The 14411-nt window shown below is 34.5% G+C and overlaps 2 pseudogenes; one reads left to right on the plus strand and one right to left on the minus strand.

The window, feature by feature from the left end:
* Window positions 1–6627: 6627 nt before the first annotated feature.
* LOC110825827 (agamous-like MADS-box protein AGL62 pseudogene) lies at window positions 6628–6954 on the plus strand (annotated as a pseudogene).
* Window positions 6955–10177: 3223 nt separating this feature from the next.
* On the minus strand, window positions 10178–11613 carry LOC110825825 (patellin-3 pseudogene; annotated as a pseudogene).
* Window positions 11614–14411: the final 2798 nt, after the last annotated feature.

A 14411-nucleotide genomic window follows, 5' to 3' on the forward strand; every position in this document is an offset into this window, starting at 1 on the left:
GGTTATGTGAATTGATAAATAGATAATGTAGACAACCTGACTAGATATCCTGGGAGATGGTGGACGGATCGGGTCCGTAAGGAACCCTACCGGGAACGTGGTCTCTCATATCGGACGGGATATGGAGACCTTATGTGTTTTGGCGCCCATACTGGATGGGGTATGGGGACGGCCCGTTTCACCCTCATACCGGATGGGGTATTGAGGTTATATGGTTTTGGCGCCCATATCCGACGGGGTATGGGGACGGCCCTGGAATCAGGTTATTAATGTTAATGGTTCATGTGTAGCAGGGATCCCTTATGGATCCCCATGGATACTAGTAGGCTAGTAAAAGAGGAAATTTGTTGTCTAATTATTGAAGTACAAAAGTATAATATGTGTTATGTTACAAAGTGTATATGATTTTATGATGGTTATAATGTTATTATTTTCATATGTTATTTTCACGAATCTCACCGAGGTAAGTGGACAGTAAAGATTTTTATTATTAATAAATGAGTTTGTTATAAATTATACTCCATTGGTCGTTTTTGTTTTCTACCAACCTTTACTTCTGTGGCAGTGAGATAGTGTGATGTCTTTACTGGGCTAGTGTAGCTCATTCCTTACTTAACTATTTCAAATCAGGAAGATGTGATTCCCGAGCCTGTTCCGCAAGAAGACGGCGAGTTAGACGCCTAAAGATTTTATAGTTCTATTTATAGTTTTCATTTCGAGTATTTCCTTTAATTAACTTATTCTTTCATACGTTGAATACGTTTTTGGTTATCGTGTAAGGGATATCAATCAGAATTTTTATTTCGCTTCCACACTTAGAATTTTTAATACATATATTTTTATTTAAATTTCTGGGGTCGTTACAGTATATGTATGTATATATATGTATATACAGTAGTCACTTATCTCGCATTTATTGTAAACTATATCTCGAGAGATTTAAAAGAGTTTAGAATTTGGTATCAATACACTCGAGTATATGAAAATATTAAAGCTCTTTAAGTACGTAATAAATTTATTATTTTTAGAAAGTTAATTATTACATTTATATAAATATATGTACGTGTATATCTGTGACTTTGAAGAAAAAAGGTAAAAGATTATTCCGCATACTCATTTCGCTTCCCTATTCCATTATATAGAAATATATAAATCTGTTGGTATATATTTAATTTGGTAGCATGCTTAAGAGTTTGTATAATTTTAACTTGTATTTAATTTAAATTACAATACAAATACCACATATCTGAATTGGAAAAGAGTTATGATTCTAAATCAAATTCAAATTATAGTTTTTAAAAATCTTTAATATGAATTTGGATTTTGTGATTGTATTAAAATTTCTGGATTCACTGTTATAATGTAAAATAATTCAATTGACGTTTAGTCTCAATATCCGAATGTTAAAATGAGAATGCTTTTGTTATTATTAAAAAATATGTAAATAATTTATTATGAAAAATTATATCTGTCATTCTCATATATATTAGTTTCAATATAGATATTCAAAAGGACAATATAGTATTCTCATCACAGTTAAATATAATTAATTATATGATAGATATAATTTATAATGTATATATTTTTATAAAAAAAATATAAACTATCCAAAATGCAATAGATTGAAAGATCGATCATTCTCTTAAATATATTATTTTCAAATTTTAATATTTAAAATAATAAATAATGTGAAAGAGGTTATAAACTATTTAATTCATCAGGATCTATTATATTTTCAAAAAGAATTATAATAGGTTATTTACATATATAATATTCAACATACAAAACTTAGTAAATTAAAGATTGATCATTCTCTTAACTATGGCGATTTTAAATTCTATTATCTGAAAGAAAAATATAGTATACTCATCGCAATTAGGAATAATAAATTACATATGTAATAATATGTTAAAATTTATAAGCATTTTTCTATTTATATACTAAGCACATAATAAAATTTGAATGACGCGAGAGATTTCATTTAAGTCAATGTTCATTAAAAAAGATAATTTAATCAATTATTTTTAGTCAAATAAAAAGAATATCTTAGAAGCTCTATCTCATATTATTTAAGAAAGATTCGAAAAACTTCGAGTGCATTTATTAGACTAATCTAAATTAGTTAAATTATATTCTCTCCATTATTACAAAATCTTTAAGGAGTAAGTAATTAAGACAGTTAATTTAAATGCAGGAATACTTAAAATTGTAACTGTCAAATTGAGTAGTCTATAAATATACTTCATTCTACTTCATCCTTATTCAATCATTCAAATCATAAATTAATCTTTTAATTCGTGCTAAATTTATCCATGGAGCCTCCTAGGAAGTTAAAGGGCCGCCAAATGATTGAGATGGTGAAGATCAAGAAGGTGACGAATCTCCAAGTTACCTTTGCCAAACACCGGGCTTGCATTTTCAAGAAGGCGAGTGAAATTAGCACGCTTTGTGGCGCCGAAATTGCAGTAATTATTTTTTCACCTTCCAAGAAAGTGTTCTTTTTTGTCAGTCCTTCTGTGGAAAAGTTGATCAATCGATTCAGTGGCTTAATAGAACAACCTCCTTCAGCTAACAGATGCATGATGGATGCTCATATATCTATACTATTTGATTTTCATAACTAATTCTTGAATTTTTTTTGGACATGATTATATATAATTAAAGCTTAATGCCCAAGTGGATGCTAAAAAGATGTGAAGTGTGGAGCTTAAGAAGGTGATGAAGGAGAATGCAAGTAAAGCCTGGTGGATGGGTTCCATAGATGACATGAACCTTTCACAGCTTCAGCAATTTCAAGCTCCTCTTGAGGAATTATACGAGAATGTTATAAAAGTCGCCAAAGAAAATGATGCTGAAGATGACAATATTAATCCTAATTCTGATGATCAGCTTTTTCTTGGAAAATCTTCCAATGGAACTGGACTTCCATTTGAATCTATCCCCTTAAATGCTATCGTTGGTCCCAGAAACATGGTTAATCCGAACATGAATATGGTTAATTCCAACATGATTAATCCAAATGTGATTAGTCCCAGCATGATAAATCCTAACATGGTTAATCCTGCAGCTTATATGAAGATGCTTCGTGACATGCTCAACAATAATAATCTAAACATTCCCTTGTCCAATTCCATGATTCCCAATAATCTAAACATGGTCTCTAATGTCATGCCTATCAACAGTAACCCTACAAACATGATGCTACTGGCGGCAAATCTAATGATCAACAATGATCAAAACTTGGTTCCAGCCGATCATATGATGATGAACAATGACCAGAACATGATGGTTGGGGGATCAGATGCGATCAACGATTAAAACTTGATGTATACCAATGGTCTTAACAATGTGAACATGATGCCAGCTACAGGATATAATATGACTCAGAATAATGGTGGAAACGGGTAGGAGTTTTTCTAAATTTGAAATTTGTGGGAATGTGTTTTGATTAGTAAGGTCACAGAGTGCTCATACAGTTTGACTTTCATATTTAAGTTATATTATCAATGGAAAGTAAAGTAATATATTTTATAAATAAAAGATCTATTTGCTTTCATCTTAACTCTAATTTTACAGTACTATATGCTATGCATGCATTATAAATCTTATATAGACGTGCACTGTTTAATACATATTAGGGCTTAGATTTCACCCCAAAAGAGAGAGAGAGAGAGAGAAACAACAGATACAAAGAATCAAAATGAATTTGTATTTACATATCCAATATGTTCTATTAGATGTTATATGGGGTAGCAGGTTCTTGAAAAATCATCCATGAAATATTAATTATTTACCGATCTACTGTTAAAACAGATGTATGGTGCGAAATGGCTGTAATAATCAAATGGAAAATAGAATATATAGCTTGTGGAGAAGATATATAGTGGATATATATAGATCAACTTCGAAAGTAAAACACAATTAACTTATTCTTATTTAACAAAAAAATTTAAGAAAGACATGGCAATGAAAGTAAAAATAAATAGTAAATTAAAAATGCATTATGCAAATACGGATTCAAGTGCACGTTATATTAAAATATCTATGCGTACTTAATAAATTTACTATGCAACGTGTTATAGTTTATACTAAAAATATGATATTTCAATAAATTATAAATAATCGAGTGTTGTTAAAATAATATCTCAGATTGAAAAAATTAATTGAAAAATTACAACCATGTTCTATATTTATAAAATTTTTATAAAACATATTGTGCTTTTTCATTAGCATAACTACTACTTATGATGGAAATTTGGAGGAACCCCAATCTCTTTGGGGTCTGAGTTTTTTTCAAAAAAAAAAAAATGCTCTCGAAGACAGATTCCTTCAAGAAAATATTAATTCCAATTGAGAATATTCGATTAAAAACATGACTATCTAAATCCTTCCATTTTGTTGCAAATTTATTGGGAAAAATGACGAGATTAATGAAAAAGCAAACGTAAAAATTTAGTTAGATAATCCTAAAATTATGACTAAAATATCTCTCGTGGAAACACTTTTAAGTCCCTATGGATTCAAATAGAGTATATATCATTTTGAATCAACGTAGAGAAGATTAATAGAGAAGATGAGCAATCATCAAAAGCGTCAAGAAAGATAACATACTATGAAAGACAACTCACCATAGTGAAGAATTGAGCCAAATTGGAATAGTTTTATATGGAAGCTTCATCAAAACCTTTTATGGCTAAGGTTGAAAAGAAGAAAATTGTTATTAAAATAATTAGTAGGTTGGTAATTGTATGATATTCAGTACTTTGGGATTTTCTTATAAGTTTAATTTTTTTTATATATAACATGTTGAACTTCATGGTGGTTTTGCAATATTCGCTATAATTTTATTACCAAGTTTGTAATTTTTTGTTGACTAACTTAATATTCATGTATGGAGAAACATGAAAAATATTTTCATTATCATCCCAAATTTGATATATATATATATATATTAGGAAATAGGTTGGTAATTATATAATATTGTGTATTGGGATGTGTTATTCAAATTTTATTTATCCGTGCATAAATGTTGACACTATTTTCATTATCTTGTCAAATTTGATAAGCAAGAAAATGTGGCTGTTAATAACTATTTCTAAGAATATTCATCTCATTTCGTTCTACAAGCAATGATGATTTGGAATGGTAAATTCCTATAACTTAAAGGTAATATTATATCAATTTTCAAGATTTTTTTACTATATATTTCAATGAGGTGATTGTAAAGCATTCCAAACAAATAAGTCTTTAAAGCCGATATATTTACAAAGAAAATTCGTCTAAATCAAATTATATATTGAACAATATAAAATAAAAATGCCCAACTTGGTGACCCAGAACGAGTAAGTCATCAAAACCAAAAAAAAAATTATATAAAAAATTCATCTAAATCAAGTTGTGTTGGATGGTGAAAAGTGATAATTTCCAACTTGATGATTCCAAACAAGTAAGTTATTAAAGCAAATAAATTTGAATAGAAAATTCATCTAAATTAAATTATGTATTGGATAGTGCAAAATGATAATGTCAAACTTAGTGACTCCAAATGAGTAAGTAATTAAAGTTAAAAAAATTTATAAAAAAAATTCACCTAACTCAAGCAATATGTTGGATAGTGCAAAATGATAAACTCAATCTGGTAACACCAAATAAGTAAGTAATTAAATCCACGAAATTTTTATAGAAAATCTACCTAACTTAAACTATAGGTTGAATAGTGCAAAATGATAATGCACAGCCTGATGATTCCAAATGAGTACGTAATTAAAGTTAAAAATTTTATACAGAAAATCAACCTAACTCAAGCTATATGCTGGATGGTGTATAATGATAATGCTCAATCTGGTGACTCCAAATGAGCAAGTAATTTAAGTTAAGAAATTTATGCAAAAAATCAATTTAGATCAAGTTATAGATAGTACAAAATAATAATGTCTAACCTGATGACTCCAAATGAGTAAGTAATTAAAGGCAGAAATTTATATAGAAAATTCATCTAAATCAGATTATTTGTTTGATAGTGAAAAATGATAATGCCTAGCTTGGTAACTCCAAATGAGGATGTAATTAACGGTAAGAAATTTATATAAAAAATCTCTCTTAATCAAGTTAAATATTGAATAGTGCAAAATGATAATGTCCAGCCTGATAATTCCCAATAAATAAGTAATTAAAGTTAAGAAATTTATAAATCAGTTTATATATTGGATGGTGCAAAATGATAATATGCAATCTGCTCCAAATGAATAAATAATTAAAGTTAAAAAATTTATATAGAAAATTAATCTAAATCGAGTTATGTATTCGATAGTGCAAAATGATAATGTCTAACATGTTGACTCCAAATGAGTAAGTAATTAAAGCTAATAAATTTATAAATCAAGTTATATGTTGAATAGTATAAAATGATATTTCCCAATCAGATGAATCCAAATGAGTAAGTAATTAAAGATTAAAAAATTTATATAGAAAATCCATTTAAATAAAGTTTGATGTTGCATAGTGCAAAATAATAATGTCAGTCCGACGACTCTTATAAACACTACACATTTTCTATCAGTTCCTAGTAAATTATAAACCAACTTTTTTATCTTTTCTTCACATTGTCTTTTTCTTTCACTTTTAGCAATGGATAGGAAGGGCAAGGGCTGTCAAAAGATTGAGATGGTGAAGATGAGTAACGAAACCAACCTCCAAGTAACTTTCTCAAAACGAAGAGCTGGTCTTTTTAAGAAAGCTAGTGAATTGTCCACTCTTTGTGACGTTGATATTGCGATGATTGTTTTTTCCCCTAGTAAGAAGGCTTTTTCTTTTGGTCATCCTTATGTTGAAAAAGTGATTGAAGATTTCATTTGTGATAATCCTCCACGAGATACTTCAGGAGCCATGACGCTCATTGAGACTCACCGTAACTCAAGGATACATGAGCTCAATATGATCCTCACACAGGTTTGAGTAGACCATATTTAGATTTTAAAACTTAATATACTTATTTGATCTTATTTTTCTTGGATTAAAACTTATACTGACTTGTACTTATTATTTGAAAAATATAAAAATAGGTTATCAATCAATTGGAAATCGAGAAAAATCGCAATGCATAGCTTAAGGATGTAGCGCCCGGACCGAGGAGGAAAAAACAAAAAAAAAAAAAAAAAAAAAAAGCCACGCCAGCAGCCACGTCAGCATTCCCGGCCAACCGGGACCTGCCACATGGTAAAACCATGTCGTTCCAAAAAGGGCCACGTTGGCGATCCGCGTGGGCGCGATCGGACGGCCCAGATTAAAACAAAATGGACGGTTGAGATCAAAAGGCAAGGGGTTATAAATAGAACCCCCACACCAGACCACAAACCCTAGCCGCCTGCCACTCGCCGGAGAAGACGAACCAGAAGCCGGCCGCCGCCACCTGCCGCCGCACCAGAGGAACTTCCGACCGCCGATCGAGGTAAATTTCGTACCCCCGACTCGTTTTTCCATGCTGATTCCTCCTGTGGCCAAATCGGAGCCAAAATCCCAGCCAAACGGCCGGAATGCACGGCCGAAGCCCAGCGGCGCCGCCACGCCCTTCTCAGTTTTTGCCTCCGATGAGGCCCTTCCCGGCCTCCGTTTGATGCAATTTTTATATCACCGTGATCACCACTCTTTTCTCTACAGGTTGACCGGAGCCGAATCACCAAAACACGAACCTCGCCGGAGAGCCGCCGCACCCGAGAGCGCCGCCGCCGGTAAGCTCCGTTTTTCCGTGATTTTTTGGCCCCCCGAGGGCCCTAGGGTTGTTTTCTCGCAGGGACCGATGCGAGTGTGGCCGAATTCGGCCAGAAACGGCCGAAAACAACCAACCCGAGGCGAATCGCCGCCGCCAGCGGCGGCGCCGTCGCCGGAGCACGGCGGAGCCGCCGTGCCGGAGTTGCAATTTGGGCCGAAAGGGGCCCTGGGCCTAATTTGGGATTTTTTGGAACACGTGCAGGTACCAGTAGTACGTTTCAGTTCCCCGAGGAAAATTCAGGAAAAATTAGGGACAGCCTGCAAGCGCACTGTGAAGCCGTGTTCGGACCCCGAAACGAGTAAGGACCCCTCACCTTATTTCCTATCACGGTTTTAAAGTTCAATAAATGATAAAACGATATTTCATGAATCAACGAATGTGTGAAATTGCTTAGGGTCGCTAATGGAGCCCGAGTCTAGTGTGTTTGTCGGTTAATTGTTATTTGGCCTGTTTTACAATTTTAAACGTAGCATGAGGTTCGATGTTTTCATTTTATAGTTTCGTGTGCATGTTTTACTGTTTTATTGATTATGGATTAAATGACTGGGATATTGATGTTGTATGTTGTCTGCTTAGCATAAATTATCGTTTTGCTTGCTTGTATGTGGATTAATGATGCTGACTGAGGAAAAAGAGAACGAACAATTATGTAAATGGATAATGGTATAATGTGATCAGCCTGACTAGATATCCTGGGAGATGGTGGACGGACCGGGTCCGTAGGGAACCCTACCGGGATTGTGGTCTCCCATACCGGACGGGGTATGGAGATCTTATATGTTTTGGCGCCCATACCGGACGGGGTATGGGGACGGCCCGTTTCACCCTCATACCGGACGGGGTAATGAGGTCTATGGTTTGGCGCCCATACTGGACGGGGTATGGGGACGGCCCTGGAATTTGATTTCAATTATTAAGGATTTACGGGTAGCGGGACCCCTATGGATCCCCATGGATACTAGTGGGCTGGTGAATTAGGAAAATATGTTGTATAACGATTGAATTACGAAAAGTGTGATAGGTATTAAGTTATACAGTTCATATATATGTTTCCATGATGATAATGATGTTATTGCTTTCGTATATTGTTTTATGAATTTCACCGAGGTAAGTAAATGGTAAAGGTTTTATTTATCGATAAAAGGATTTGTTGTAAATTATGCTCCATTGGTCGTTTTGTGTTTTCTACCCACCTTTACCTCCGTGACGGTGAGATATCGTGATGTCTTTACTGGGCTAGTGTAGCTCATTCCTTATTTAATCATTTCAGATCAAGAGGACATCGTTCCCGAGCCAATTCTGCAAGAGGACGACGAAGGGGACGCTTAAAGACTCCATAGTCACATTCGTAGTTTTTACTTTCAAGTTTCTCCTTTAGGTAGTTTAATCTTTTATATTTTGTGAGCACGTTTCGGTTTCAGTGTAAGGGATGTTATTCAAATTTTGACATCGCTTCCGCATTTGATATTTTTGAATATAAAATTCCATTTTAAATTTCCGGGGCTGTTACAAAGGAAATACAAAAAAAAATGTGAGAGTAAGTGTTGGTGGATGGGTCCGAAAAAGGAAATGAGTTTCTCACAACTTGAGCATTTAAAGACATCTCTTAAGGAATTGAAGAAGAAAGTTACTGAAGAAGTTGAGACGATTATAATTCAGAACAAATTAAACATGATGCCTCATGTATTGAACGACCCAAACGCGATACCTAACGTGTTCAAGGATAATCCCAATATATATATTCAAGGAAATGGGAAAAAAAAGATTCTACTAAGTACATTTCTTGATTAAGTCTTGGAAGGATGAAATTAAAAAGAGTTGTAAACACGATGCTTGCCGTTTGTTTTATTTTATTTATGTTAGATATCTGGTGCCTTAGCATTTGGGTTTTCATCATGTTCCTTTTCATTGCAGTGTTGCGGTACTTTCAAAGAGTGTAATAATAATATAATTTTTTTATCTATGCATTTATTTTTATTTTCAAGTTGAAATCAACCAACTATTCTAAGAGTTGTAATAGGAGAAAATATTTTAAGTAATTTACTTTTAACTCATTAACTCAAGACAAAGGTAACGTCTAAATATAAAAAAAAAAGATATTAAAGTCACATAATCGTGCTTCGATAAGAACATGAATCATCTTTGGGAAAACCTTCAATTATGTCATATTTATGCGAGTTAAGTTTTTACGTTGACAATTATGAGTTTCTATTTTTGAATAAATACCTGTGTTGGTTAATTAACTAATATATATATACATCAAATTTAAAACAATATAAATGACATTTAATTAAAAACATACAGGGAAGTACAATCTAGGAAGAAATATACCAACTATTCAGTTAAATAATAGTTGGTAGAAGTCACATTTTGAATTAATCTAAAATATAATAAATGAAATGAATTAACTATATGGTAATTATGCATCCACGGACAAACTATTAAATTTCATGATCAAATTTTTATACATTGTAAGAGTTGTGATCCATTTATTAGATGACACTCTTGGTGACTTGTATGTTCATCCAATTTATTGATGCGATAAATAAATGTTATGAGTTTTCTTGATTTCAAAAGATTAAATCCTAGTTAATTCAAATTTAATCAGCAATTAATTTGATTATCATTCTAATTATTACCTGTTTGGCCACAAACTCAGGGTAATTGTCCTGAAGAATGTGCAGAGCCTGTTTAGTTGCCAATCTAAGCTCTCTTTTTCCAGGTCCAGGGGAATTCTTCAGATCATTAACCTGAAAAATAGTACAAACACCACCAGGACTAAAATCAAGTTTCCTTATACTCCTTTCCAAGAATTGAATCCGCCATCTCAAAAACTTCATCCTCTTCTCTTCATTTGAAAATGTCTTCTGATACAACTCCTTGTTCTGAAACTCTCCATAAACGTTGTAACAAACTGGATGCCCGTCCTTGTCATGTCCGTGCATAAACACAACTTTGTCCAGGTCATCGCCGAGATCTTCGTCGACAAGCTCCTCGATGCCGAAGTCTTTTCTCCATTGAATTGTGTTCTTGATCATGATAAAAGCGTCCTTGGGTTTGAAATCCCTGGCTCTGAGGAATTTCAGCAGAATGACATCGCTCCGGTCATCTTTCAGAAGAGGAATTCCCCAAGTGGAGAATTCCTCCGGCGAGTGAGTCTCCAGCTTCACTTCTTCTTGAGATTTCTCTTGTGGCTTTTAAGGAACTGCTGGTTCTTGAGGTGGGTTTATGGTGGTGCTAGCATCGGACTCAGCGGAGGATACTGCTTCAGTTTTTGGTTCAGTCGCCATGGTAGATTCTTTTGGAGGTGGCGGAGAGCTGAATTAACGAGTGTTTAGAGCTTCCTGAACAAGCTGCTTGAATTCTAATAAAGCTTTCTTCTCGAACTCAGAGAGATCAGCCACGTTATTGCTCTCCTCCTTGAAGGAAACCAAGCTCTGAGGAGCCTTACTTTTATCTTTCACGACGCCGGAAACCTCCTCGTCGGCGTTAACCGCCACTGTTTTCTCACTTACTTCCTGCTGCGGCGGCGGAAGCTCCTTTTTCTCCATCATTGCCGCAAGCGATCTAGACTCCGCGGTCACCTGCTCCGGTTCTTTCTCCAACGTCAAGGTCTTCTCAGGTTCCGTTTCCGGCGGCTGTTGCTCTTCCTTTTCTGGAATTTCCGGAGGTTCATCAGAAGGAAGAGGATCAAGAGGAGGAGGCGGAGTCTGTTCAGTTAATGTTGGCTGTGCTGGTGGGTCTTCCTTGTCCGGTGCAGGGGAAGCATTTTCGGCAGCGGAAGAGGGCGGCGACGGCGCTGCCGGAGCCTCCGCAGGTGGCGGCGGGTGTTGTGGTTCGGCCATGAGTTGTTTTGGGTTTGTGTAGTTTTGGGGGGAAAGAGGTGGAGTTGGAGAAAGTGAAAAGTGGTTGGGTTTTGTCTATATGCGGTCAAGTTTAGAAGTTATCAAGAAGCCATGGAAAGACAGAAGTTGGCGAGCAGAAGGTTGAAGATGAAGGGGGGAGTTTCTTTCTGACAAATATCTGGAATCCTATGCTTCGTTCACATCATTTTCTTTTCCTGTCCTGCCCTTTTTCATTTAAAATTTTCGAAAATATAAATATTTAATTCTTTTTGCCTTTTTGTAAAGAGAGTGAATTTTTTTTTAGTTTTACCGTTGCAAGTGCGTAATAATAGTTTGCAAGCATTAGCTTTTCCAAACCATTATTGATAGAAAATTTTATATTTGTGATTAATAATATTTTAAATTTTATTTTTTAATTATTAATTAGTATTTAGATTAAATAATCGCTTTTTATTTATTTTTATTATTTAAATATTTAATAGTATTTATTTTTATTATCAAATTTATATTTTGTTCAATTTGTTTTTTTTTTATTAAATTTGGTCTTAACATTAAGTCTGTATTAAATAAAAAAAATTAAAATAAAATTGTAATACCCTTAATTTATTTTAATATAATTAAAATTAATTGTATAAATATAAATTTTTAATTTTTTTAATTTTTAAAATTTTTATTAATGTAAAAATGAAGAAAAATAAGAGTAGGATGAAATTGAAAATAATTTTGAAAAAAATAGATGAAATTTTGAATTATGTGGGTGTTTTTGAAAAAAAAAATCAGAAACTGATGGTCAAAATATAATTTGAGAAAATTGTGATACATAGGACACCCAGTCAACAGCTCCGACAAATCAGAGCCCGCCGTGTGGCAAGGCACGTTGACGCGGTGCTACGCGGGAAGCCACGTTGACGATTCGCGTGTTCACGATCGGACGGTCCGAATTTGTTCCCGCGCGCATGGACAGTCTGGATTTGTTCACTTTTTAAAACGCGATCAGACAGTCCAGATCAAATCACGATGAATGGTCCTGATTCACTTTCTATTTAAACACGATCGGACGGTCCACATCCACTTCCTATTTAAACGCGATCGGACGGTCCAGATTAAATCGTGATGAATGATCCATATTCACTTCCTATTTAAACGCAATCGGACGGTCAAGATCAAACGTGATGAACGATACAGATTAAAAGAATATGAATATAAATAACTCTCTTCACACCAAACCCTAACCCTAGCCGTCAGACCCCACCGCCAGAGAAGAAGAGCCAGTCGCTGGGAAGGTAGTCGACCGTCGTTTGCCGTCGCGCCGGAGCCACTTTCGACCGCCAAAAAAGGTAAATTTTTTCTCATTCACTTGAAATTCAATTTTTAACACCTCCATAGCCAAATCGGAGCAAAAGGACCAGCGGATGAGCCGAAAACTGCGGGCCAAAGCCCGGCAGCACCACCGCAAAAAAAAGCAAAAATTACCTCTGATGAGGCCCTTCCTGATTTCCATTTCGTGTAATTTTTCTACCACTGTAATCACCATTTGTAATCACCATTCTTTTCTCTACAGGTTGACTAAAGTAAAATACCCAACCGCGAAGGTGAGCCAGCAAAGCCGCCGCACTGGAAAACTCTACTGCCGGTAAGCTTTGATTTTTGACTTTTTTTAGCCATTCGAGATCTTTTAACGTATTTTCTCGTAGGGATGGGTACAAAACTAGCCGAAATCAACCGAAAATGGCCGAAAACGGCCAACTCGAGGTAAACCACCGTTGTAGGCGGCAATGTCGTCACCAAAGCACGGTGGAGCTGCCGTGTCAAAATTCCAAAATTGGCCAAAAAGAGTTTCTAAGATTGATTTTGAGTTTTTTAGAATATTTCTAGGTACTTGAAATATGTTTTAATCCTTAAATAAAAATTCAAGGAATCTCGGGGACCCATCAGTAGGTACGACTGAAAGTTTAGCATCTCGGACATTAATTTGTGTAAGAATCCCTCACCTTATTCCTTATTATGGAATTGGAGTTTAATTAATAATAATACAGTATTTTGAATAGTTTAAAAAATATCTACAATTAATTACAAGTCACTAATGGAGCCGGAACTGATTATTTATTACTGTTTTCCATGTTTAGCTGATTGGTTGATTTTATAGTTTTTGAATGCATGATAATACACTGAAATTTATATGATGATGCGATTGTGTTTCCTTGATGCATGTATTGCTTGTTTCATGTAATTACGGTTAAAGTGAAAAATTAGAAATTAAAGGTAAACGAAAAATTATTTGATTAAGTAAATGGATGAACAGTAGCCTTACTGGATATCCTAGGAGATGGTGGACGGACCGAGTATATAGAGAACCCTACCGTGAACGTTGCCTCATACCGGACGGGGTATCAAAGATTAGTATTTTGGCACTCATACCAGACGGGGTATGGAGACGGCCTGTTTCACCCTCATGCCGGACAGGGCATTAAGTGTAACGACCTCATAAATTCTAAAAGAAATAAATTATGAATTTAGTGCGGAGGCAAAATAAATAATTAAGGTTTACATTCTTTACACAAAAACTTAAAGTCTCAAATAGTACTACGAAAATTACCATTTGAAGGAAATACGAAGAAAATAAGGAAATAAATGTAAAATAAATAAAACTGGTATCCTACTCGCAACCCTCTTATGGATTGGACTCTGGATCCTAGTTCTCTTGATCTGAAATGGTTAAATAAAGAATGAGCTACACTAGCCCAGTAAGAATATCACGCTACTCACTGACACAGAAATGAAGGTTGGTAGAAAAATTA

Source organism: Carica papaya, chromosome 1, assembly GCF_054855325.1.
Source record: "Carica papaya isolate Zhongbai chromosome 1, ASM5485532v1, whole genome shotgun sequence".
In the NCBI taxonomy this organism is placed as follows: Eukaryota; Viridiplantae; Streptophyta; class Magnoliopsida; order Brassicales; family Caricaceae; genus Carica; species Carica papaya.